Below are 25,793 nucleotides of genomic sequence, written 5' to 3'. Positions count from 1 at the left end.
GACAGGCAGCATCTCTGGAGAAAAGGGAGAGGTGACGTTTTGGGTCGAGGCATTCTTGATTAATACAGGTGTCAGCGGTTATGGGGAGAAGGCAGGGGAATGGGGTTAGGAGGGAGAGATAGATCAGCCATGGTTGAATGGAGGCATAGACTTGATGGGCTGAATGGCCTAATTCTGCTCCTATTACTTATGACCTTATGACCAACGAGACAGTTCTTTAGACTGAGAGTCAGGGGGAGGAACATCCTGAAGAAGGGTCTCGATCCGAAATGTCCCCTCTTCCTTCTCTCCAGAGATGCTGCCTGACCCGCTGAGTTACTCCAGATTTTTGGGTCTATCGTCAGCGTAAACCAGCATCTGCGGTTCCTTCCTACACATGATGTTCAAGTTATTTTTTCACAAAGAACTTTTTTCACACAGAGAGTGGTGAATCTCTGAAATTCTCTGCCACAGAATGTAGTTGAGGCCAGTTCTTTGGCTATATTTAAGAGGGAGTTAGCTGTGGCCCTTGTGGCTAAAGGGATCAGAGGGTATGGAGAGAAGGCAGGTACGGGATACTGAGTTGGATGATCAGCCATGATCATATTGAATGGCGGTGCAGGTTCGAAGGGCCGAATGGCCTACTCCTGCACCTAATTTCTATGTTTCTATGTTTCTCTGTGCTCACCCACTCCACGTCATGCACTTGAATCCCAGCTTCCACCCAGCTGCTTCTCCAGTGCAAGCTGCGATCTCACATTGAGTGTTTAATTAAAGCCGGTCCCAGAACATTCACGGGATTCGCTGTGCACTCCTGTGTCAGACACAAAGCTCCTGCCCCTACTGTTCTCGTCAGTGCGTGACAGCATCGACGTTTTCTCACTCTAGTGTTTACCTACCTCACCTCCCTGATTCGGCTGAATCACAACCCTTGCAGACTTTCCTATCAAGCCTTCTCACGAACATTTAATTCAACCCACCCTTCGAAGCAATTGCACATCATCCATCTTGAGGGCTTTATTAACATTAATATTATGATACAAGTATTTCTTACATACCTTCACATTTCAGCGGGCCAACATTAGCGTTGAACTTTCTGAATCCAGGAATAATCTGATTGTCAAATCCAACCAAAGGCAACACTTTTTATGACAGTAATAAACTGGAGGCATTAGGGAGAATTGTTCAAACCAAGAGCCTTCATTGTAAATCATAATTTAACTCGTTTTTTTTCCAGCTTCCTACGTGAGAGCATACTGCCCTCCTCAGTAATGCTTTGCATTAATAACCTATCTGTGTTCTTCTCTGAACTTCTCTTCCTTCAAAGTTTGTGGCAGCTTGTTTCTTCTGATTGCATCACCTCTCACTCCACGGTCTGGAGATAATGTAATTTTGTCATAAGGTCATAATTGATAAGAGCAGAATGAGGCCATTCAGCCCATCAAGTTTACTCCGCCATTCAATCATGGCTGATCTAACTTTCCCTCTTAACCCCATTCCCCTGCCTTCTGCCCATAACCCCTGACACCCATACTATTCAATAATCTATCTGTCCCTGCCTTAAAAATATCCAATGATTTGGCCTCCAACGCCTTCTGTGGAAATTCTTGTCCAATAAAGGAACCAATAGTAAACTGGCATGTAGGAAAGGGCTGCAGATGCTAGCTGTGATATCTTGTGCTCAGACACAGAATACGAGTTGACTCACTGGCGACCGGAAATCGACTGCATAATTTGGCGTAGTTTACTCAATAATTTACAATCTTCCGACCAAAGGTGGCGCTATTACAACTCCTCCCACCTTAATGAAAATGTTATCGCCTTGTTGACTTTTTTGAATATAATAAAATGGTATGAATTTATTACTATCTTGTCTGATAGTTTACTTGTGTATATAACCTGAATATAATTAGGGCACCATGCATATATGTTGCATATACAATAGTAAGATTAAACGAGAACTTACCAGTTTGAAGTTTGATCTTTATTTTATGAGGAGTTACGATGAGGGATTACGTGAAGACCCGGCCGCTCGCATGCGCGTCAATCTTCAAAGCAGCGGTGTGAAATCACAGATAATAGTAATTGAAGTAACATAGTAAGATCAGAGAAGGCTAGAACTACCAGATGACCTTTATGAGGGTTGGGAGCATAGGACACGTAATCCCACATCGTAACTCCTCATAAAATAGAGATCAAACTTCAAACTGGTAAGTTCTTGTTTAATCTTACTATTTTACTTCAGAGTCACGTGAATGACTACGTGAAGATTTCAAAGCTCTGTGATTTCATGCCGTGAGAGATGAGTCTACACAACCACAACTGCTCCATTGACAAATGAGGGAAACATTCATAACGCATACAGTCATGACATAGATTTGAAACATGCTGATGCTGTTAAATGAAGTAATAATTATAGTCACACCTCTCATCCGGATGGACACTATGAATAGAACATAAAATAGAGTTGACAAATACCCCTGGTCTGGCAACGAGTTATTATAAAATGTTTGGAAATTTGTTCATTTGACCATGCTGCAGCCATTAGGATGTTGTCCAGCGGACCAGAAATAACACTTGCTGCTGATGTTGTACCAGCCCTGGTAGAGTGAGATCTGGAATCAGTATCTACTCCGGCATAAATCAACTCCGTTTTATCACCTGGAAATGGTCTGAACGGCCACGTCTTATAAAGTTATTTGTAACTAACAAGCATAACTAGCTCAGAGCCTCCAAGGCTCTTGGTGACCTTGACGTATTGTTGTATATGTGTGCCCTCACATAACCAAAGGTCCCTGGGTATGCCTTGAACTATTTTGAGACCTGACACCCCTTCTGCTCTGCTTATGTAAATTATAAACATAAAATACCATACATATTATTTACAGATGTAATCATCCTGTCCCTTCGCAATTATGTAGCGACTGACCTGTTACGCTCAACCAGCGCCAGGAGTATACTACCTAATGAGATCCGGCCAAAGCTAAGGATGTAGCCGGAACCCCCTGGTGAAATAGCGTTAACACAATGTCAACATCCCATACTGCATTGTACTTGTCCTGGGAGAACTTGTGTTAAAAAATATCCTTTACAAACTCGATGTCCGGAAAGAACCCGACAGAGTGGGTCTCGTTTGCTGCAGCAAATATGATGGGAAGGCACGTTGGCACAGTTAATGACCCTATAACTCAATTATTGTCAAAAGACCATTTAAATGAACTCCAAGATGTCAGTAATCTGTACCATTTAAATGTTACATGAGCATTAAACAAACGCTTCCCACCTCCTGAAGAAGCAAAGTACTGCTTTTTGGTGCTATCCCAGCACTCTGAACACATACAAGGATAGGTGTGATAACCCAAGACGTAGGGCAGTCTATTGAGAATCTGCAGAAAATAAACTATGAAGCCTTGCTCATCGTTGGCCTTGATTGGTCCAACAGCTTGTGCTTCATCCTCCAGGTTTTGCCTGTTGAATAGGTCCTACCTGATTAGAAGATTCGACGGCTGGCTCTAATGTCCCCCTGATAGCGGTGTTCACTGCATTGTGTTGGGATGGCAAACCTTGCTGCCAGGAATGGTACCTCTGACATGTGCCCTTCATCCCTTGGGGTACGCTAACTTTTACATAATTCAACCAATCGGAAGGAAACTTGGCACATTCGCAGCACAGGAGAACGGTGAGTGAGCTGGTGAAAAATCTTAGGGCTATCGCAAACTGTTTTTGCGCAAACAGAAAGACCGCCAAACCAGAAGATAACAAGATCAGAGTTTTAGTTATGTATAGATAATTGGTTACAGAAATAGACAGTGAAATACTGAGGCAGTTAGCCATACCGAAGTATAGTTATCTTGAAGCTAATTTTTATCTGATGCCTACTCAGTATGAAAGGTTCGATCGAGTCAGAAACATATGAAATTTGCAATAAAGAAGCATCTGGAAAGTGTTCTTTTCCTTCATTCTTATGCCTTTATCTTTTCTTTCCATTCTCCCTCCCACTCAATTCATAACAAATCTCTTAGACCTCTCTCTAAGGTCATCTGCAGGCATTGTAGTCACTGTGCAGTATTTGGTAGGTTTGAGACCATAATACATAAGACATAGAATTAGGCCATTCAACCCTTTGAGTCTACTCCGCACTCAATCATGGCTGATCCATTTTTCCTTCTCAACCCCATTTTCCTGCCTTTTCCCCGTAACCTTTGATGCCCTTCCTGATCAATTTCCACCTTAAAAATACATGATGTCTTAACCTCCACGGCCATCGGGCGAAATGAATTCATTTGATGAAAGGTCCCAACACGAAACGTCACCTATTCATTCTCTCCACAGGTGTTGCCGGCCTCGCTGAGTTCTTCATGAGCTTTGTGTTGTCTAGATCATAAGTCTGTGCATACATGGATTACTTCATTTGGTTTGAAATGGTAAAATAAAAGCCCTCTGTTCCGCAAGCCTGAGCAGACACACCTACTTCTGTCCTTAAAATGGAAGAAAGGTCACTGATGAAAAGGATGATACAGTGTCCTGAGGTACTCACACAATTAATCTACTCAAATATCTTATTATCCTTACATGTGAAACCTGATTGACATTACAGTAGTGACTGCATTTGGTACTAGACTATCTGCAAAGAGGATTGGACTACTTGCTTTATAAACAAAAATTCCATCCTCCATATTTTGGACTTGTAATTGTAGAGTCATAGAGTCATAACATCATATTGTGTGGAAACAAGCCCTTTGACCCAATTTGCCCAGGCTGACCACAATGCCCCATCTACGTTAGTCCCACCTGCCTGTGTATGACCCATATTCCTCTAAACCTTTCCTATCCACGTACCTGTACAAATGTCCTTTAAGTGTTGGCATAGTACCTGCCTCAACTAAGTAAAGCACTTGCCAAAACATTTGTTTAAATATTCTTAAATATCAGAGAGACAGAAATCTACTTTGTAGGTCTGACAGCTGGCAAAGCTGAAGTTGGGATTTCTATGGTGGTGCAACGCTAGAGTTGCTACCTTACAGCGCCAGAGACCCAGGTTCAATCCTGACTACGGGTGCTGTCTGTATGGAGTTTATATGTTCTCCCTGTAACCGTGTGGGTTTTCTCTAGGTGCTCCGTTTTTTTCTTCTACATTCCAACGTTGTGCATGTTTGTGGTTTGTGGTCATTTAGCTTCTGTAAATTCCACACTATATATCTAAAACTTGACTTAAAACTAGCCTTACAGTGTAACTGGAATGGCCGGCCCTGCCAGAGTCTTATTGCTAGACCCGGAGAATTCAGGCCAAAGAGATTGGGTGTCTGCATCTGGGTTGGGGTAGTCAAGGGCAGTGAGTCCATACCAGCAAAACGCAGGCCAAAACCTGTAGTGAACAGACTATGCTGCTGTTACAAAGAAAGAAAAAACAGTAAATGGCTTTTGTACATCTTATGTACCACAATCATATTGAGTCCTTTAAATAAAAATTATGGAGCAAGTTTCTTAAAAACAAGCACCTGTTCTGTATTCACAGTAAAATAATATATGAAAACTTTGGCTGTGGCTGTGATTAATGACATTGCAGACTGCCGGGTTCAGGAGTTCATTTCCTTTTGAGTGTCTTAGAAGTCCTCCAGGGACATCATCTGTAAATAGGTTGCTTAATGAGGTTACAACCCGACATAGTGACTGACCTTTCTTTCCCACAAGGAAGGCGATGATTAAATGTGGAGAGCTGCACACAGCGAGGTGAGGCGATGGGTGCCACGTTGTGGAGCAGCTTTCCAATTGAATCATGCCCGCGAGAAAAAATATCCCAGCTGATGCTGGGGGAGCGGCAGGGTGGGACTCCTCGCGAATAAAAGCACCCAACGTCTTTATTACTCAAAGCAGAGAAAAGGTACAGCATGTCACATCAGTTGCCGATCCCTGTCCCTTCATAGTTTATTTCACCCTTGGCTAATCAGGCCCCTGTTAGCTTCCGTCGGGGGTTAGAAGGACACAGATGACTTTCAGTCTAGGTTATTACCAAGGTGCTCGGACTCCGAGAGAGCCTTGAGTCAAGTGCTTCCCTTGTGTTGTGTTATTGTATCGCAACCTGCTGGATCAATCCTGCCACTGCAACAAGGTCTGCCCAAGCCTTTGTTGAGTGAACATTCATCGGTGATTGAGGTAAACTTAATTAAAATCTGCATTACATTTATATTAAGCAGAATCCATTTCAAATGCCCATTGTTTTTAAAGTTGCATGGTATTAAAGTTTGGCGAACTGAAGATAATCAGAGAAAGGTTGAAGTTACAGAGAAAGGTTGAACAAGTTAGGGCTTTATTCTTTGGAGCGCAGAAGGTTAAGGGGAGACTTGATAGAGGTTTTTAAAATGATGAGAGGGATAGACAGGGTTGACGTGGACAAGCTTTTCCCACTGAGAGTAGGGAAGATTCAAACAAGGGGACATGACTTGAGAATTAAGGGACTGGAGTTTAGGGGTAACATGAGGGGGAACTTCTTTACTCAGAGAGTGGTAGCTGTGTGGAATGAGCTTCCAGTGAAGGTGGTGGAGGCAGGTTCGTTTTTATCATTTAAAAATAAATTGGATAGTTATATGGACGGGAAGGGAATGGAGGGTTATAGTCTGAGCGCAGGTATATGGGACTAGGGGAGATTATGTGTTCGGCACGGACTAGAAGGGTCGAGATGGCCTGTTTCCGTGCTGTAATTGTTATATGGTTATATGGTTAATCTTTTTATAAGTAAATTCATCTCATCAGACTCTGACGCTGATAATTAAGATCTAATCTACTCACAATGAGGTCTATTCTGGAAATAGGAACCAGTGTTAGAGAGAACATGATCCTTAGGGTGTGAATCATAGAAGGAAAGCCAAAATCCCGCACTGCAAAAATGAATAGCGTTATCCAAAGAGGCGTTTTGCGGCATTTTAAATAAATTTAGTCAGGGTAGCACGTAAAATAAAATTAGATTTTTAAAAAGCTGTAAATGCTAGAAATCTAAAATAAAAGGTAACAAGTAAAAAAATAAGATCAAAAAAGTTGTAGATGCTAGAAATATAAAATGAGTCAGAAAATGCTGGAAATATTCAGCATAACAGGCCATATCTGTAGGAATAGAAACAGGGTTAAGGGCCTGTCCCACTTACGCGACCTTTACAGGCGACTGCCAGCACCTGTGATAGGTCGCCAACATTTTCAACATGTTGAAAATTCAGCGGCTACCTGAAAGACGCTACGACTCTTTGGAGCCTGTATGGTCGTGAAGGGTCTCCTGTGGCGTGAGAGGTCTCCAAATAGCGTCTTTCTGGTCGCCGCTGAATTTTCAACATGTTCCAAAATTTCAGCAACCTATCACGGGTGCCGGCAGTCGCCTGTAAAGGTCGCGTAAGTGGGACAGGCCCTTTACTATTTCAGCTCAAAGAATCAGCCGCAACCTGAAACATTGACTCCGTTTCTTTTCCCACCGATGGAGATTGACCTGCTGAATATTTCCTGCAATTTCTGTTTTTATTTTTACCAGGATGGCATAAAATACAGCCAATAAATTAGAGAGTGGATCGTTCACTAGTTTTGCACAGACATGACGGTGCCGAAGTCAGGCGACTCTTTGCCTGCAGATCATAGAAGTGAATTTGCAATCTTTCATTACAATCACTCCACTCTTTTAAATCTTTATTCCCTTTAACCTGTGTCTGTACATTGTGGCTGGCTTAATTGTACAATACGATAGAACTTTATTGATCGCAGGAGGGAAATTGATCTGCCAATTGTCTTAAAACACAAAATACATGAAACATGAAATTAAAGTGACGAGTGGAAAGGATTGGGGATGTGCAAAGATTGGGGGAGGGGGAGTGGGGGGGAAATGGGCGTCAGTCTACCCCACGACAGATGAGGGAGGAGTTGTACAGTTTGATAGCCACAGGAAAGAAGGGTCTCCTGTGGCGTTCTGTACTGCATCTTGGTGGAACCAGTCTGTTGCTGAAGGTACTCCTCAGGTTGACCAGTGTATCATGGAAAGGGTGAGCTGTATTGTCCAAGATGCTCCGCAGTTTGAGGAGCAGCCTCCCCTCCAAGACCAACCTCCAGGACAGAGCCAGCCTTGTTGATGAGTTTGTTAATCCTATTGGCGTCCGCCACCTTCACCCTGCTGCCCCAGCACACCCCAGCGAAGATGGCACTGACCACCACTGATTGGTAGAACATCTGCAGCATCTTACTGCAGACGTTGAAGGAACGGAGCTTTCTCAAAAAGTAATCATGTATCGCCCTTCATTGACTAGATAGCAAGTAGCAACGGAAAAGCTTTACACCTCACCTCAGTACACGTAACAATAATGAACTAAATTAAACTACAAATGAACTAGTTTTTGTTTTTACTTACCTTTTATTAACAGTTTTGTCTCCCAAAGCAGACCTAGTCTTTAATGCAGTGGAAGAATCCAAAGCAGCATGAGGGAACATTTATCCACGTGTGACACAACTGCACAAAGAGATGTTATGATTGTTGACTCAGTTGGGTTTCAGGGTGAAAGGGAAGTAGGTGATGATAATCAGGGTGGGAAGGCTCGTGGAAGTGGGTCTGAGGGGAGATAATGGTAGAGATTTCCTTTGTTATTGCTTGGACTTTGGCCTATGTGTACAGAAAACAGTGAGTGTAGAGTGTAGATCCCATTGGTGCTGGTGGAGATTGCAGCGGTAGGGAGGGCTGGGCTCATGGAGGCATTTGCAAACAAGGCTGAGAAACCTTAAATGCTGTGTTTATCTGGCATGGGCAACGAGAATACGGAGATCGTGGAGAAAACCCACGCAGGTCACGGGGAGAATGTACAAACTCCGCACAGACAGCTCCCATAGTCAGGATCGAACCCGGGTCTCTTGCACTGTAATGCCCCTGTCCTACTTAGGAAACCTGAACGAAAACCACTAGAGACTTTGCGCCCCACCCAGCGTTTCAGTGCGGTTCCCGGAGGTTGCAGGTGGTTGCCGGAGGTTGCAGGTAGTGGAAGCAGGTGGGGAGACTGACAAAAACCTCCGGGAACCGCACAGAAACATTGGGTGGGGCGCAAAGTCTCCAGAGGTTTCCGTTCAGGTTTCCTAAGTGGGACAGGGGCATTAGGCAGTAACTCTACCGCTGCGCCACCGTGCCACACTAGATATATTGGGCAATTTGCCACATTGTCGTATAGATGTCAGTGTTCCAACTAGACTGTAACAATATAGAGGCACAGCTTGTTCTGAGCACCTTCAGGACAGTTGAAGTGCAATTTTTCACTTCCCACACTGATGCTATTATTACTTTGTTTCATATGGTTCAAAGGCAGTGTTGACTTCATTCAGTATCCCTTTCCCAGACTGATATAAATAAAACACAAGTGGGGCTGTATGAACGAACTCAGCCCTCTCTCCTACACACTATGAAATAAGATGACAAGGACAAAGCTGTGGAGTTGTTAAGGTGGTGGATACAGTGAGCGCTCCAATTCCCTTCAGGTGCACACTCAGTCTGCCAAATAATGGGACTTGATTTCGTCAGCTTGCAGTATCCGAGAGTAGATGCATGACAAATTAGCATAGCACAGGTCGTTCCTTCAGGGATTATGTTCACTCAGCCTTTACAGTTATATTGCTATCTAGGCTCTTTGGATAACCTGGTTGTAGTTTTACAAGTAAGCCATCAAGTTACAAGGTCAGAGACAGTTACTGGAGCTTTCTTGTGCCTGGTAACATCAGCATCTCACGTTCTCCCTCAATATGCAAAACCTGTTATAACTAACAGAGCAAATTAAGGGCGGCAGTGGTAGAATTCCTGCCTTCGAGCGCCAGAGACCTGGGTTTGATCCTGTTTGTACGGAGTTTGTACGTTCTCCCCGTGACCGTGTTGGTTTTCTCCGGGTGCTCCAGTTTCCTCCCACATTCCAAAGACGTACAGGTTTGTAGGTTAATTGGCATCGGTAGAAAATTGTAAATTGTCCCTAGTGTGTAGGATAATAATAATTAATAATTAATAATCTTATTTATATAGCACATTTTTAGTCAACTTGCATTGACCCCAAAGTGCTTCACATAATTACATTACATTTACACACAGGCAAAGGTGGGTGAAGTGTCTTGCCCCAAGGACACAACAACAGTATGCACTCCAAGCGGGATTCGAACCGGCTACCTTCCGGTCACCAGCTGAACACTTAGCCCATTGCGCCATCTGCCGTCCCACGGATAGTTCTAGTGTATGGGATTGGCTGGTCAGCGCAGACTCGGTGGGCTGGAAGGCCTGTTTCCAGCCTGTATCTCTAGGAACTAAACTAAACTAAACCTGTCCAATGAGTATCCCCCTTGAGGCTCACACCTGTCTTTATCCAACAATCCCCTATCAGGAACCTCCTTGCCAGAAGTCATCTGTTCATGCCCCTGATACTTCCTGTTTTTTTTGGTTCCCGTTTTTTTCCCCACTCTCCCAACTATAATCAGTCTGAAGAAGGTGCCGAATCAAAGCAACACATCCATTTTCTCTAGAGACGCTGCCTGATCCGCTGAGTTACTCCAGTGTCTATCTCTGGGCAGCCGACCTGTGTCGTGCCTAGTCTAAGTTTCCCTGCAAGTTTTGCAAAGTTTATTCCCAACATCTCCAACAAAGATGCCTGTAGATAAATTGCAATTTATCATTGAACACATCATTGACATTGAAATTATGACACATATCCTGCTCAGGATGGTGTGTGACATGGAGTTGGTAATGGATTGCTGTGGTCAGCTTGGTGCTGCCAATATTCAGGTCACGTGCAGATCAAACATAGCAGGATTGAATTGATTAAAAGATAAATCATGCAAACAGACCCTTCGGCCCACCGAGTCCACACTGACCATCGATCACCCATTCACACTAGTTCTGCGTTATCTGACGTGCATCCGCTCCCAATGGCCATTGGTGGCAATAGAGGCCAATTAACCTCCGAACCCGCACGTCTTTGAGATGTGGGAGGAAGCACGAGCACATGGAGGAAACCCACATGGTCACAGGGAGAACGTGCAAACTCCACACAGACAGCTTCCGAGGTCAGAACCCGGGTCTCTAGCACTGTGAGGCAGCAGCTCTACATACATATTGTGCAATTGTGCTACAAGGAGTGACCCACAGCCATCGCTCAACTTCCTACCACTGCCAGTCCTCTCGCAAACCTCAGTAAATGTATTTTATTTAATGAGTGCATTCAGTTTCCCTTTCCTTGATTATTTTTTAATTCATCCTGTGATTTATTCCACGCTAGATTCCAATAGCTCTGGATTCATTAGAAAATTCCCCTTGGGGGAATTTTATCAAAGTCTCTCTCTGGAAGTCTATTGAAATAGCTTCACAGACAAGGCCACCATCTACATAACAAATCCAAGTTAATTACACATTGACAGGTAAAAGTTTTCGGTTCTGGTTTCATCCTTGTAAAATTTTTCTGCACTGCATCCATTGCCTGCACATCCTTTTTAAGAACGAACGTGCAAAGGAAATAGACTACAAAGAAATTTGTGGTTAAAAGCAAACAGTGGGAATGCACATTGGGAATAGACAACAGGCCTTCAATAAAATTGCTATTTGTGCTTTTCAATCAGGGAAACCTCAGGAGGAATCTGCTGACAAAGCCTTGAGGTGCACGCAGGAAAAAGTGCATGGGAGAGGATGAGTAATTGCTGTCTGTGCTCACAGAGAACAGAGGGCTGGTTACCAACTGAAAATCAAGCCTGGGTCAGCATCAAAGGCAGCACGCTATGTCGTGGCCCCCACTCCAGGAGAAACATCGGCCGAACAAATCAGTGCAGTGTGATGTGAATTCTTCTTCAACCATGTCTCCATTGGATGCTTTCTCCTCCACCCCAGAGAGTAATGTTATTAGAATGCTGTTAGTGCAGACAGAAATATGTTCTGTGTATGAGGGTGACCCAGTTAATGTTATCTGTCGAAAATAGAAATATTTCCTTTTAAAGCTACGGGCTATATCTTGCTGGAATAAAATAACAACAGTGTTATGACACATGCCATTATTAATGCACTAATTGCCCAACAAGTGCCAGGGACAAAGAAATATGTCACAGGTAGCTGATCTCCAGAGTTTGCTGATCAATTTCTTCGCCACATATAAACTGCATCTCACAGTCAGTCACCCCTTCTATTCATTTTTAAGGACTTGCTGGGTTTCTACATTAATTACCCATTAAAGTCACATGGAAAGTAAGGGCTTATGATTAACAGCGCAAGGAAATCCTTAACGATCTAATAATCATTACTGCAATATTAATCAGTTCTAATGCACTGGTCAATGCAGTTCTGCATGTTATTTATCTTGCGTATTTGCAGAACACCAGAATATACCATTCTATATTTTGAATCTTTTCTTTTTTCTTCTTGTTCACCTCTTCACGCTCTTAATCCATTGTTCCTTCTCTTTTTAATGTCTTCATTCTGTACTTGACATCCAATTCAGGAATAAAAAGTTAGTGTCAGAAATAGAATATAGAACAGGACATGACAGGAACAGGCCCATTGCCCCACACGTCTCCTTTAAACTTCCACCTCTCGTTTAATAGTTGCAGGACTAGGCCATTTGGCCCTTCGAGCCAGCACCGCCATTCGATGTGATCATGGCTGATCATCCCCAATCTGTACCCCGTTCCTGCCTTCTCCCCTTATCCCCTGACTCTTTAAGAGCCCTATCTAGCTCTCTCTTGAAAGTATCCAGAGAACCAGCCTCCACTGCCCTCTGAGGCAGAAAATTCCACAGACTCACCACTCTCTGTGTGAATAGCTATGCCCTCTAGCCTTGGTCATTTCCACCTTGGGAAAAAGGCTCTGACTATCTACCCTATCTATGTTTCTCATAATTTTACATACTTCCACCAAGTCTTCCCTCAACCTCCGAAGTTCCAGAGGAAACAATCCAGGTCTATCCAACTTTTCCTTGTAGCTGAAACCCTCTAATCCAGGCATCATTCTGGTAATCCTCCTCTGCACTCCCTCCAAAGCCCCCTCATCCTTCCGGTATTGAGACGACCACAAATGCATGTAATATTCCAAATGCGGCCTAACCAAAGTCTTCTAGACTGCATCGTAACTTTCTGACATATTCAATGTCCCCAGCAATGAAGGCAAGCATACCATATGCCTTAAATATCTATTTCAGTGTTTAGTTGAGTATAGTTTGGAGATACAGTACGGAAACAGGCCCTTCAACCCACCAAGTCCACGGCTCTCAGCGATCCCCTTACACTAGCTCTAGCCTACACACTAGGAACAATTTACAATTTTTACCTAAATCAATTAACCTACAAACCTGTACATCTTTGGAGTGTGGGAGAAAACAGAAACACCAGGAGAAACTCCATGCGGTCACAGGGAGAACATAAAAAGTCCATACAGACAGCACCCGTTGTCAGGATTGAACCCGGATCTCTGACGCTGTAAAGGGTCTGTCCCACTTGGGCGTCATTTGCGCATCATTTAAGCGACATCCTAAAAATTGGTTGGTGCGTCGTGACGCGCGCATGGCGCATGGTGAAGCGTGGTGGCGTATGCAATGACGCGCAGTAATGCAAGGCGCCCCAGGATTTTGGAGTGCTCAAAATCCTTGCACGCCACCTGCGTAACATATCCCTTGCGCGCGCTGACGTACTGATGGCGTATGCTGACGGACTGACGGCGTAGTGTAGCGCATAGTGACGCATGGTTACGCACGGTGACGCACGAACATTGCCCATGCTAATTTATTATGCGTCACCGTGCGTCAACGTCCATAACCATGCGCCGCCTGTACGTGTCGGCGCGCCATTTGCACGTCATTTGAGTGCCGCACCACTTGACCACCCGGGTATAAAACGCGCGTAGCTTTGAAACATTTTCACTGGGAAAATCCTTGTCACGGAGATCGGACTAAGTACGAACGACATCGCAAATGGCTCCCAAAAGAAACAGGGCCCTCAAGAGCACTTGGCGCGTGACTGTCGTACGGCTATACCGACGACTGGCGCACGTCAGTCACTACTGGCCTGTCGCGTAAATGACACGCAAATGACGCCCAAGTGGGACAGGCCCTAAAGGCAGCAACTCTACCTGCTGCACCAACCTTTTAATGTAAATTGTCCTTTGAGCAAACTTCAATTTGCTGTAACCTTCCTGTTGACACATTCTGTTTGGTAATGGTCTTTAAATTTGTACCTTAACTACATGTATCTTAACTGGTGCATGTGACAATAAATGTGAATTTGAACTTAAACTTGAAGTTGGACGTTTCCCATGCCATGTTATGAATGTCATATTAACATGTTATTGTTGTTGCTCAAAGCCTTTTTATGGAAGGTCACCTTCAAAATTATCTAATATTTGATGCGAGTTGCAGTTATCTGCACACATTTTATAAATATTTACATACTTTGCAATAGTCACTGCTTATATTGTGTTGATACCTCTATTTTAAAATATGGTCAAAAGTAGCTGAACCATCATGTTTCCTGCCACTGGAGCATTGAATTGATTTAATGAAGTTGGGAAACAACAACAAATGGTACTGGTGACACCATGGCTTTGACATAGTGTAACATTGTGAACCGCACTGTAGGAGCCTAATGGGCCTGTCCCACTTACGCGACTTTTTAGACGACTACAGGAGACTATGAGGTCGCCACATGTTCGCCGAAAGTTGCCGGGGTGCCGCCTGCATGGTGGTGAGTAGTTCCCGCATTCTCGTAAGTAGTTGCGGCTTCATTCTGGTCGTCGCTCATTTTTCAACATGTTGGCGGCCATTAGAGGCGACCAGAATTTTGACGCAACGGAGAGTAGCGAGAATTCCCATGACGTAGGTGAAGTGGTAGTGGGTCACCGGGAGGTCGAAGGTTGTCGTAGGTTGTCGCCAGTGCTGACCGGTGAATTTCATTGGCTCATTGGGGGAAAAAAACGTAAGCAGTAGTTTTCAGAACCAAGGATAACCGACCGGTAATGTTAATGTCCACCGAGCTTCACAGCCGTGTATGTCTGGCTTCTTAAAAGGTGTCTCCACTCCTTCTCCCCCCCCCCCGTTCTCCCCCCTCTTTCCCCACTCTCCCCCGGCCCCCTCTCTGCCCCCTCTCCCCCCATCTTTTAAAGCTTAAGTGACCCCTCCTGTACACTGTGCTTTCACCACCTTAATTACAGCGTCAACATTCCTGTTCATCGCAGTGTGTGTCTGTATCACATTGGCCTTGCAACGTGCGATTTTCACTCAGACAGCGCTGCCCCACTTGCCCTGTCCCCCACCTGTATAACTGGTTGGTGAAGGAAGCGATGTGTGTATGGGTGTGTGTGTGTATGTGTATGTGTGTTCCACTCTGACAGTCACCATTCCAGTCGTCGTTTTTTCAGCGAACTGCTACGACTTGACAGTCACCTGAAAATCACCTAAGTGGGACGGGCCCATAACACCAGAAAATGTGACACCAACCTTTTGGACAGGAGCATGTGAACTGGTTTGGACTGTCTTAAAAGGAAAAGAGAGGGGTGGGTGGATTTACCAAGGGAGTCCCAAAAGCATCGGTGGAGACAGCTGAAATCCTGGTACTGTAGCTGGAAAATGGCTGAGCTCTCAGGGGAGGGTTACAGAGATAGCGAGGGGTAAAGACATGGAGAAATTTAAAACCAAGGATTAGAATATTAAAATCTGTGTGTTCGTAATTGAGACAGTGTAGGATAGAGAGCATAAAGATAACCAGGACTTAGGTAAAAATCAAAACTGATGGAGGAACTCAAATGGACAGGCAGCATCTGTGGAGGAAAATGGACAGATGACGTTTCGGGTTGGGCCCCTCCTTCAGTCTGGACTGAGTTTGGCTGCGGACTCATGTTGGGAGATGCAGTATGTTAAATGGATTCAACACATGAAGATTCAAAATTACTTTAATAACTTTGTAAGGTGCCAGACTCGTGAAGTCACGCCCTCAAGCAGGTTAGAATTGCCTCTGCTATGACTAAAAGCTGCAATCTACCACTGGATCAGTTTGTTCCGCTGTGTGTTTTAATGAGACTGTGCCACACAGAGTAGAATCATGTTAATCGTTAACTTGAAGACTTAAAGAAGTTCGCTTTTCATGCCAACTGTGTTAAATTAAAACAATAATTTTCCAATCTAACCTCTAATTTTGACACACAAAAACAAAAACAACTCGTCAGCCAGTGAAGTTACGTGATATCGGAAGTTAGTTCAACTTAGCATGTAAACGCATTAGAGTTAAATGTATGTTTATTGTTATAGCAATTGTGAGTCTTGTGTAATTCCCTTCTTTACGGGAGAATTCGATTACAAAGGGGATTGTAAAGGTTTGCTGATCGAAAATGTGGCAGGTGCAAAAGCTATTTCACTCTCCCCTCAATGATCAGCAATGTGATGAATGTTGCGACAGTGCTGCGAAACGAGACTGGCTCACCAATAAACAACCCAGCATTTGCCCAGTTTGGGATTCACTAGGACCACACAGCTCCAGAAGGGGTGAATTCCTGAGGAGGTGGGTGTGACTGGCCTTAATCTTAAGATGTCGACTGACTGAGTGGTGAATCAAGGAGTCCCAGTAAAACCACAGCAGGTAAGCAGCATCATGGGGAAACCACAACAAACTTTGAAGTCATTCTTTGCACAAAGGAAGATGGTTGTGTCTGTCAGAGATGAGCCATTCCCGTCCCAGGATAGCACTGCAGGAGTTTCTCAGGATCAATGAACACTATTGGTTTATATGTCACAAATACAACTGCACAGTGACATTTATTTTGCATCTATTACATATGTGGGCACTTACATTATTGGTGCCATTATCAAAGGTTCAAAGGTTTCTTTATTAGTCACATACACCTAGGTGTAGTGAAATTCTTGTTGCCAATGCAGCACATAAAAAAAGAATACAAACATGACAATAATAAAGAACTTTAACATAAAAAACATCCCCCCACAATGGTTTCAAGTCAAGTCAAGTCAAGTCAAGTCAAGTTTATTTGTCACATACACATACGAGATGTGCAGTGAAATGAAAGTGGCAATGCTCGCGGACTTTTGTGCAAAAGACAAACAACAAAACAACCAAACAAATTATAAACACAATCATAACACACATATTCTTTTACATAATAAATAATGGAAGGAAAAACGTTATGAGGGAAATTCCATTATGAGGGAAGGCACTAAGTCCAGTCCCATCCCCATGTCCACCCAAGGTCGGGCCTATTGAGGCCTCCGCAGTCGCCGCTACGGAGGCCCGATGTTCCAGGCCGTCATCGCCGGGTGATGGTGCTCTGACTTCGGGAGAATCCTCTCAGCGGCCTGGGACATCTGGAATGGCCACCTCCTTACTCGAGACCGCGGCTTCCGAAGCCAACTAGGCCGCGCTGGATGGAGCTCCACTACTGGCGATCTCGTCGTGAGATCCCAGACTCCCAGTGAAAAGTTCAGCCGGCCGCTCCACAAACCCGCAGCTCCGCGATGTTTCATCGGCGGTCTTCAGCTCACCAGAGCTCCAGCGCGGTGACCCGGGCAAGGCATTGCCCGCTCCGCTACGCGATAGCGCTCCAGCGCTGTGCCGCCGCCGAAGCCGAGGTTCTGGGCGGTCCCCTCAGGAAACGCTGCTCTGGCCCGACGGTGCAGCCCGAAGAAAAGCTGCCTCTCCGACCAGATAGGGACTCTGTCCCTACCCCCACCCCCCACATAAAAAAGACCTGCCCCCCCCCCACATATTCACAGTCCAACGTCCATTGACTCGGAGCACTGCCTGCAGTGAGTGTTACCCTGGTGCCCAGGGCCCAGCTGTCCTCAGCTGCTTCATCAATGACCTTCCGTCCATCACAAGGGCAGGTGTGAGGATGTTCGCTGACCACTGCACAATGTTCAATTCCAATGTTCAACGTCAGCAAATGAAGCAATCCATGCCTGCATGCAGCAGAATCGATACAATATTCAAGCATGGGCTGAGAGGTGTCAAATAAAGTCTGTGCCACTAAAAGTGCCAGGCAGTGACTATCTCCAATGAGAGAGAGAGAGAGACCACTTATCCTTGTCATTCAAAAGTATTAAAATCACTGGCTCGCCCTCCACCAATAACCTTGGAGTATTGGGAGGTGAGCCTGACCTCTGACCTGCGCTTGCATCAATACCCTGGAGGTGATCACTGACCAGAAACACAATGGGACTAATTACATAATCGCAGGCTGCAAGAACAGGCCAGTGTTTAGATGGTTAGTCCAATGGTGCTTCTGGTCGGCGATCGCCCCCCAGGGTATTGAATCAAGAGCGGGTCAGAGGTCAGACTCACCTCCCAATACTCCAAGGTGTGTCAAGCAACTACAGGGCACAGCTTAGGACTGTGATCAATTTGTGTGTCTGGATGAGTGCAGTTCCAGCGATTCTCAAGAAGGCTGACAGCATCCAGGATAAAACAACTTGCATGACTGCTCCCCATTTATCACGCTAAACATTCCTGCCCTAAACACTGTTGCACAGTGTGAACCATCTGCAAAAAAACAGTGCACTTATTTGCCCAGGGTACTCAGACAGCGCCTACCAAATACATGATGTCACACGAGCAGCAATTTGCTGAAGCCAATTAATCTATAAACATGCACATATTTGGAATGTGGGAGGAAACCGGAGCCCCGGAGAAAACCCACAAGGTCACAGGGAGAATGTGCAAACTTCAGACAGACAGTAAGGATCGAACCTGGGTCTTTAGCGCTGAAAGGCAGGAACTCTACTGCTGCACCACTCTGGTAATATCTCTGGTCGTGCAGCACTTTTTCATTACTCTACAGTGGAGTCAGCTTGGCTTGTATGTGCAAGTCTCTGGAATGGCCCTCGACTTCCATGTGATCCCAGCTCCATACCTCTTGACTGCCCTCTGAAGTAGGCATGTCGGCTATCCAGCTTTATCCAGCAACCACCAGCATTTTGAGAAGTCTCACTATCATAAGATTATGTAATGGGAGCAGAATTAGACCATTCAGCCCAAAAAAGTCTACATCACCATACAATGATCTATCACTCCCTCCGAAACTCATTTTCCTGCCTTCTCCCCATAACCTCTGACACCTGTATTAATCAAGAATCTATCAATCTCTGTCTTAAATATATCCACTGACTTAGCCTCCACAGTCTTCTGTGGCAAAGAATTGCACAGATTCACCACCCTCTGGCTAAAAAAAGTCCTCCTCATCTGCTTCCTAAAAGAACATCCTTTAATTCTGAGGCTCTGACCTCTGGTCCTTGGCTCTCCCACAAGTGGAAACACCCTCTCCACATCCACTCTATCTAAGCCTATCAACTATCACTCTATCAGAAGCCGGTCACTCTATCAGCTGTAAACACACAATGCGAGAAGAACTCAAAACGTTACCCATTCCTTCACTCCAGAGATGCTGCCTGGTCTGCTGAGTTACTCCAGCAATTTGTGTCTACCTTTGATTTAAACCAGCATCTGCAGTTCTTTCCTACACACTCTATAAAATGTAGTCAATTTTGGGTAATCATTACATGCTCACCTTGTCAACAATGTCCATATTACAAACATAAACGCATTACAATGAATCCAAAACATTTAACTGAATTTGCGCTGGGAATTGATATTAATGACCTAACAGCATTTGATGTCAATATTGAGATTTGCCCTGCGATATTTTCAAGAGAGATTAATTACTTCTTTACTTCAGTGGATGAAGAATCATTGTTCATCCTTTCCATATGTTCAATAAAATGCCAGAAAGCAATTCCGGGCTCCTCCCAAAGGAGTCAGAAAATGTATTTAATTATTGGATGGTCTCTCCCCAACCCATTAATTTGGTCAGGTTCGTCACTCTCCCCACAAATGAGATAAAGGTCTGGAATATATGCATCACCCCCATTAAACATAGAAACATAGAAACATAGAAAATAGGTGCAGGAGTAGGCCATTTGGCCTTTCGAGCCTGCACCGCCATTCAATATGATCATGGCTGATCATCCAACTCAGTATCCTGTACCTGCCTTCTCTCCGTACCCCCTGATCCCTTTAGCCACAAGGGCCACATCTAACTCCCTCTTAAATATAGCCAACGAGCCAGAGGACGCCATATCGGCGGCCCTACACTCTGCCCTGACCCACCTGGACAACAACAACTCCTACATCAGGCTGCTGTTCATTGATTTCAGCTCTGCCTTTAACACCGTCATCCCCGCCAGCTTGATCACCAAACTCAGCGGACTTGGCATCTCCACCTCCCTCTGCAACTGGACACTGGACTTCCTCACTAACAGATCACAGTCTGTTAGGATCAATAACCTCACCTCCTCCACTATAACACTGAACACAGGGCTGTGTGCCACAGGGCTGTGTGCTCAGCCCTCTCCTCTACTCCCTCTTCACCCACGACTGCATCCCAAAGTACGGATCCAACGCCATTATTAAGTTTGCTGACGATACCACGGTAGTAGGACTGATCAGCGACAACGATGAGTCAGCCTATAGGGAGGAGATCCAGCACCTGACAGCCTGGTGTGCCAACAATAACCTCGTCCTCAACTCCAAGAAGACGAATGAAATTATTGTTGACTTCAGGCAGACCAGAGGAGGCAGTCATACCCCCATCCATATAAACAGGACTGAGGTGGAGCGCGTCTCCAGCTATAAATTCCTCGGAGTACATATCTCGGAGGATTTGTCCTGGTCCCTCAACACCTCCAAGCTGATCAAAAAGGCACAGCAGCGCCTTTACTTCCTGAGGAGGCTCAAGAAAGCCCACCTGTCCCCCCGGATCCTGACCAACTTTTACCGCTGTACCATAGAGAGTATCCTGACCACCTGCTTCACGGTATGGTACAGCAGCTGCACTGCTGCGGACAGGAAGGCACTACAACGGGTGGTGAAAACCGCGCAGCACATCATCGGTGCCCCGCTCCCTGCCATGGATGCCCTCCACCGAAAACGGTGTCTGAGATGGGCTGGGAAGATCATCAAAGACCCCTCACACCCCAACCATGGACTGTTTGCCCTCCTCCCATCAGGGAGGCGGTACAGGAGCCTCAGGTCACGTACTAGTAGGATGAGGAACAGCTTCTACAATAATACAATCACATTGCTGAACTCGGAGTCCCACTGATAGATTTCTCCAGTCCCTCCGTCCCCTTTGTTTATTTATTCTGTATTTTTTGATTATTCTGTTTCTTCTCTCTTTCTATTTTTTTTTTTTTTTTTTCATTTCTTTATGCACAACTACAACGGACTGACGCAAAACTGCATTTCGTTGTACTCATACTTGTATTTGTGCGACGACATTAAAGTTGAATTGAATTGAATTGAATTGAACTGACCTCAACTACCTTCTGTGACAGAGAATTCCAGAGATTCACCACTCTCTGTGTGAAAAAAGTTTTTCCCATCTCGGTCCTAAAAGATTTCCCCCTTATCCTTAAACTGTGACCCCTTGTTCTGGACTTCCCCAACATCGGGAACAATCTTCCTGCATCTAGCCTGTCCAACCCCTTAAGAATTTTGTAAGTTTCTATAAGATCCCCCCTTAATCTTCTAAATTCTAGCGAGTACAAGCCGGTAAACAAACTGGTTATCTTCACATCACTAGACCCAGGATGTTCAGGCGCTAAAACTCTGAAATGGACCAGCAAAAAGGCATAGTAAAATTACAAAAAGGGACAAAAAGGCATTTATTTCCTCCGCATAAATATGGTTAAAAATGATAATATAAAGGTATACTGCATTAAATGACCAGTTGCCTGGTTGCACATAATTACTAGAATTTTTTTCAAATTATCTGCTGTTAAACTATGCCGTCTGTCAGACAGAATATGCTTTGGATGTGAAAAACCTCTTTCTCACCCAGTTGAGGTCACTGGTGCATACCCAAAACAAGCTACAGACTCTATATTCATGATGATATCTTGTGCATAACAACAACCTTTAAGAACTTTAGCTATGTTTTGTATTTCTTCAAGATCTTCGTTAGCTAAAATCACTCTCTCACATTTTCCTTGTATGTCTTTACCTACATCGCCAGGAACTTTACAAATATCGTCAGTTACTTTGTTGACAACCTGCAAGTTATTCAGTAATGTTTCACCACGTTTCTCAAGGGAAGTAATGACACCACGTTTCTCAAGGGAAGTTTGCAAAATTGGAAGCAATAAACACAAGATTGCGTTGGAGGGACATTTTCTGCATGATTTCACTGACGATCCTGACTGTAGCAGATTCTTCTTCAAAACAGTTGACAATTTATTTTATCTTTTCAATATTTTCAGCATAGTAGAGTACAGCAGAGAGCCATATACCCCCACCTAGTCAAAACAGGCTGAGGAGGTAGCAGAACCTTGGGTGCCATTTCCTTGAACAACTGCACATGTGGCGGTGCTTTGAGGAAGGTTTTCTTGACATTTGTAACTAGGCGATCAGCATTTGGAAACAAGCTACGTATGTGCTCAGCAATTCTATGGAGTCCGTGAGCTAAGCATGTCAAATGCAACATTTTGGGGGATAAAACTTTAAGAGCACAAGCAGCTTTTTTCATGTACGGAGCTGCATCAGTCACAAACAGAACAACATTCTTGTGTTTTATACCTTCTGGCCAAAGTACAGCAAGTGAAGATGTAAACAACTGAGCAATAGTTGAGCTGTTTGACTTTTCCAATACTTCCGATGTCAACAAATACTCCTTTGATGGTTGACCTGCCTCCAGTGTACCGATGACCACATTGGCAAAATATCTCCCCACAGCATAGGTTGTCTCGTCTATTGAGATCCATATTTTGTTGCGTGCAACTTCATCTCTAATTTTCTGCACAACAATGTTGAAGTTGCTGTCGACATACTTTTCCCGTAATGATGACGTGCTCGGTATATGTTCCTCTGTGTATTTCTCTAAAAAACCTCTGAGAGATTTGTTTTCCAATTTCCACAGTGGAATTCCAGCATCAATTAATGCTTTGCACAGATCACTAGAAAACTCAGATTTGGGCTGGAACCAGCAGTAAATGTTGTGAGGAAACAAGCTTGCACATTTTCTACCTTCAGTTTCTCTGCCGCCGACTTGGGTTTAGCTGTCTGTACATGCTGGGAGACAAAATATTTATTCTCATGATTCACTGCTTTCTCACATGCTTTGCAAAACAGCCACAGTTGTCTGTAGAGAATATATCACTCCCGTACACTCTCACCAAATCGTTCAGTTTTTTACAAGGCGTTGACTTGATTTTGGACATTTTGACGTTTACAGGAGCGGGGATGCAGACCTTTACAGGCAAGCCAAGTGCAAGCTGAGAAGAGGAATCGGAGCTGCCAAGGAAAGGTACTCTGAGAAGTTGAGGAGCAAGTTCTCAGCAACTGACTTTTCTTCAGTGTGGAAGGGCTTTCAAGTAATCACAAGCTACAAGAGGAAAAAACCCCCACTCCTTGGACAATCGTCAGCTGACCAACGACCTGAACGAGTTCTACTGCAGTTTCGAGAAACCGAAACCTAACCCTGGTACCCCCACACCCCCTCCTCAACCAACACTTCACACCTACTCACAGCCTGACTCCAATGTGAAAAGACTAGATCCTTCCCCACCTACACCTCGCCAATCACCACCTCACACCTGCTTAAAGCATGGCTCCAGTCTGCATATACTAGACTCTTTCCCACACACCCTTTTCCAATCACCACTTAACACCCACTTGCAACCGGGTTTTGCCCCGGTAGTGTAAATTTTCATGTAAGTTACGTTAAAATGGCAAAAAAAGACTGATTTAGGCACTCAATCGTGAAAGAGGCATTATCTTCTTTCACGAGAAAAAAGGCATGAAAAGGCACATATGGCATTTATGGCAAAATCCTGGCTCTACTTATCACTAATATTTCAAGATCCAAACAATTTATGGACAAGTGCAGACCACAGTGCATTCAATCAATTCCACCTATAGTTATCCCTGCAAACATCGATTCTCTCCACCTATTATAGTAATTGGCTCAGAAATCTGTGTTGCTCAAATTCCAGATAAACGCTTCCAATTCCTTTTTTGGGAACTCTAATTCATAAATGTCAACTCTCTTATCGGTCTAAAATTTACTGTCAAAACAGTGATGGGGCTAATTGCATTCACTGTTATTTTTTGCAAATGCCACAGGCAATTAAATGTGGAGATAGAAAGTTGTGACTTGAGCTGTATGACTTTCGTATCAACTTCATGAAAACATTGCCACTATCTGCCTCCTCACTGAAATGCACTGAATAGCGAGAGGATTCTGTGCAATGTCACAAACTAACTTGCGACGGAATGTTAAGAATTGTCATTTCAAATATAATTTCTTATTCATGAAATTGTAGCATTGCCGGCAATTTCATTGTCCTATCTGGGACACATGATGATAAACTCTCTTGAATCTTGAATCTTGATGAGTATTAATTATTGCCAATCAAGTCCACTTGAGCACTGAACATTACTACAAGTCGGTGGGGGCGCTGCAAGCCGGCGCCCTGTCAGCAGCGTGTCCGTTTTTTCCCAACTTTTTTTGTTTTTTTAGTATGTTTTTAATTTTCCTCTGTGTGTCTTGTATGGGGGGTGGTGTGGGGGGGTGAGGGGGAAACCACTTCGGTCGCCTCCGCCACGGAGAGGTAACTTTTTCCAGGTCGCCTCCCCGTGGCCTAACAGCAAGGATCGGCGCGGCCTTTCCCGGAGACGCGCCCAGGGCTTCAGCAGCGGGCGCAGCGTGGACTCTCGGCGTGGAGCGGGTGAGCCCTCGCTGGGGCTCGCCGGAGGGGAGCGCTCCATTTCGCTGGCCCATGGTAGCCGGCAGCCTGAACAGCTCCAGATGGCGCGGCGTCTACAGCCCGGGATCGCACGTTGGGGACCCGGGGAGTAGAAGAAGCTTCCACCGCCGGCCCGCGGACAACTTCTACCGCGGCCGCGGTGGCGACTTACCATCGCCGGGGATCCCTGGAGGGGAGCTTCGTCTGTCGGCCCTGCGGTCTGCGGTGCTTCTGCCTGCAGCGTGAACTTTAAATCTTCGACCGCCGGCCTGCGGCCTGCACCAGCCTGAAGCCGTGGTCTCTGGTGGGAAAGAGCCGATCCTGGACTTACCTTCACTTTTACCTTGTCCTTTTACGATCTGGACGCCCGCAGCGATGGCTGCGGAGGGTTGAGGTCCCGACCACGGGGGGAAAATGGAGGAGGACTGGCCAATTTCTGTGCCTTCCACCACAGTGATGAAAGCTGTAGTGGATGTTTGTGTTAAATATTTATTGTGTTTGTGTGTCCTTTATCATTGTACCGCTGCTGACAAATTCATTTCACTTGCACATTATGTGCAATGTGACGAATAAAACTGATTATATTGATTGTATTGTATTGATTGTAAGTGAGGAGGCTCACATTCAGGTTTAAGCTTTTGTTGGCGATATTATTTCAAAATAATTTACAATTGAATTCCCTTTGCTGTGTTATTCCCTCTTAATTTAACTTTTCCCCATAACTTACTAACTTCATGTTGTTTTTGTTTTGATTGATTGATAGAGGGCAGCACAGTGGCACAGCGGAAGAGTTGCCGCCTTATAATGCACTTAAATCTGATCAGCCATGATCACATTGAATGGCGGTGCTGGCTCGAAGGGCCGAATAGCCTACTCCTGCTCCTATTGTCTATTGTCTATTCCCAGAGACCCCCCGGTTCGATCATGACCAATGGTGCTGTATGTAAGTAGTTTGTATGTTCTCCTTATGACCGCATAGGTTTTCTTCAGGAGCTCCAGTTTCCTCCCACATTCCCAAACATGCAGGTTTAGAACTAGGTTGAGTGATTATTGGTCCAT

Source organism: Leucoraja erinacea, chromosome 5, assembly GCF_028641065.1.
Source record: "Leucoraja erinacea ecotype New England chromosome 5, Leri_hhj_1, whole genome shotgun sequence".
NCBI lineage: Eukaryota > Metazoa > Chordata > Chondrichthyes > Rajiformes > Rajidae > Leucoraja > Leucoraja erinaceus.
This window is presented reverse-complemented; position numbering follows the sequence as displayed.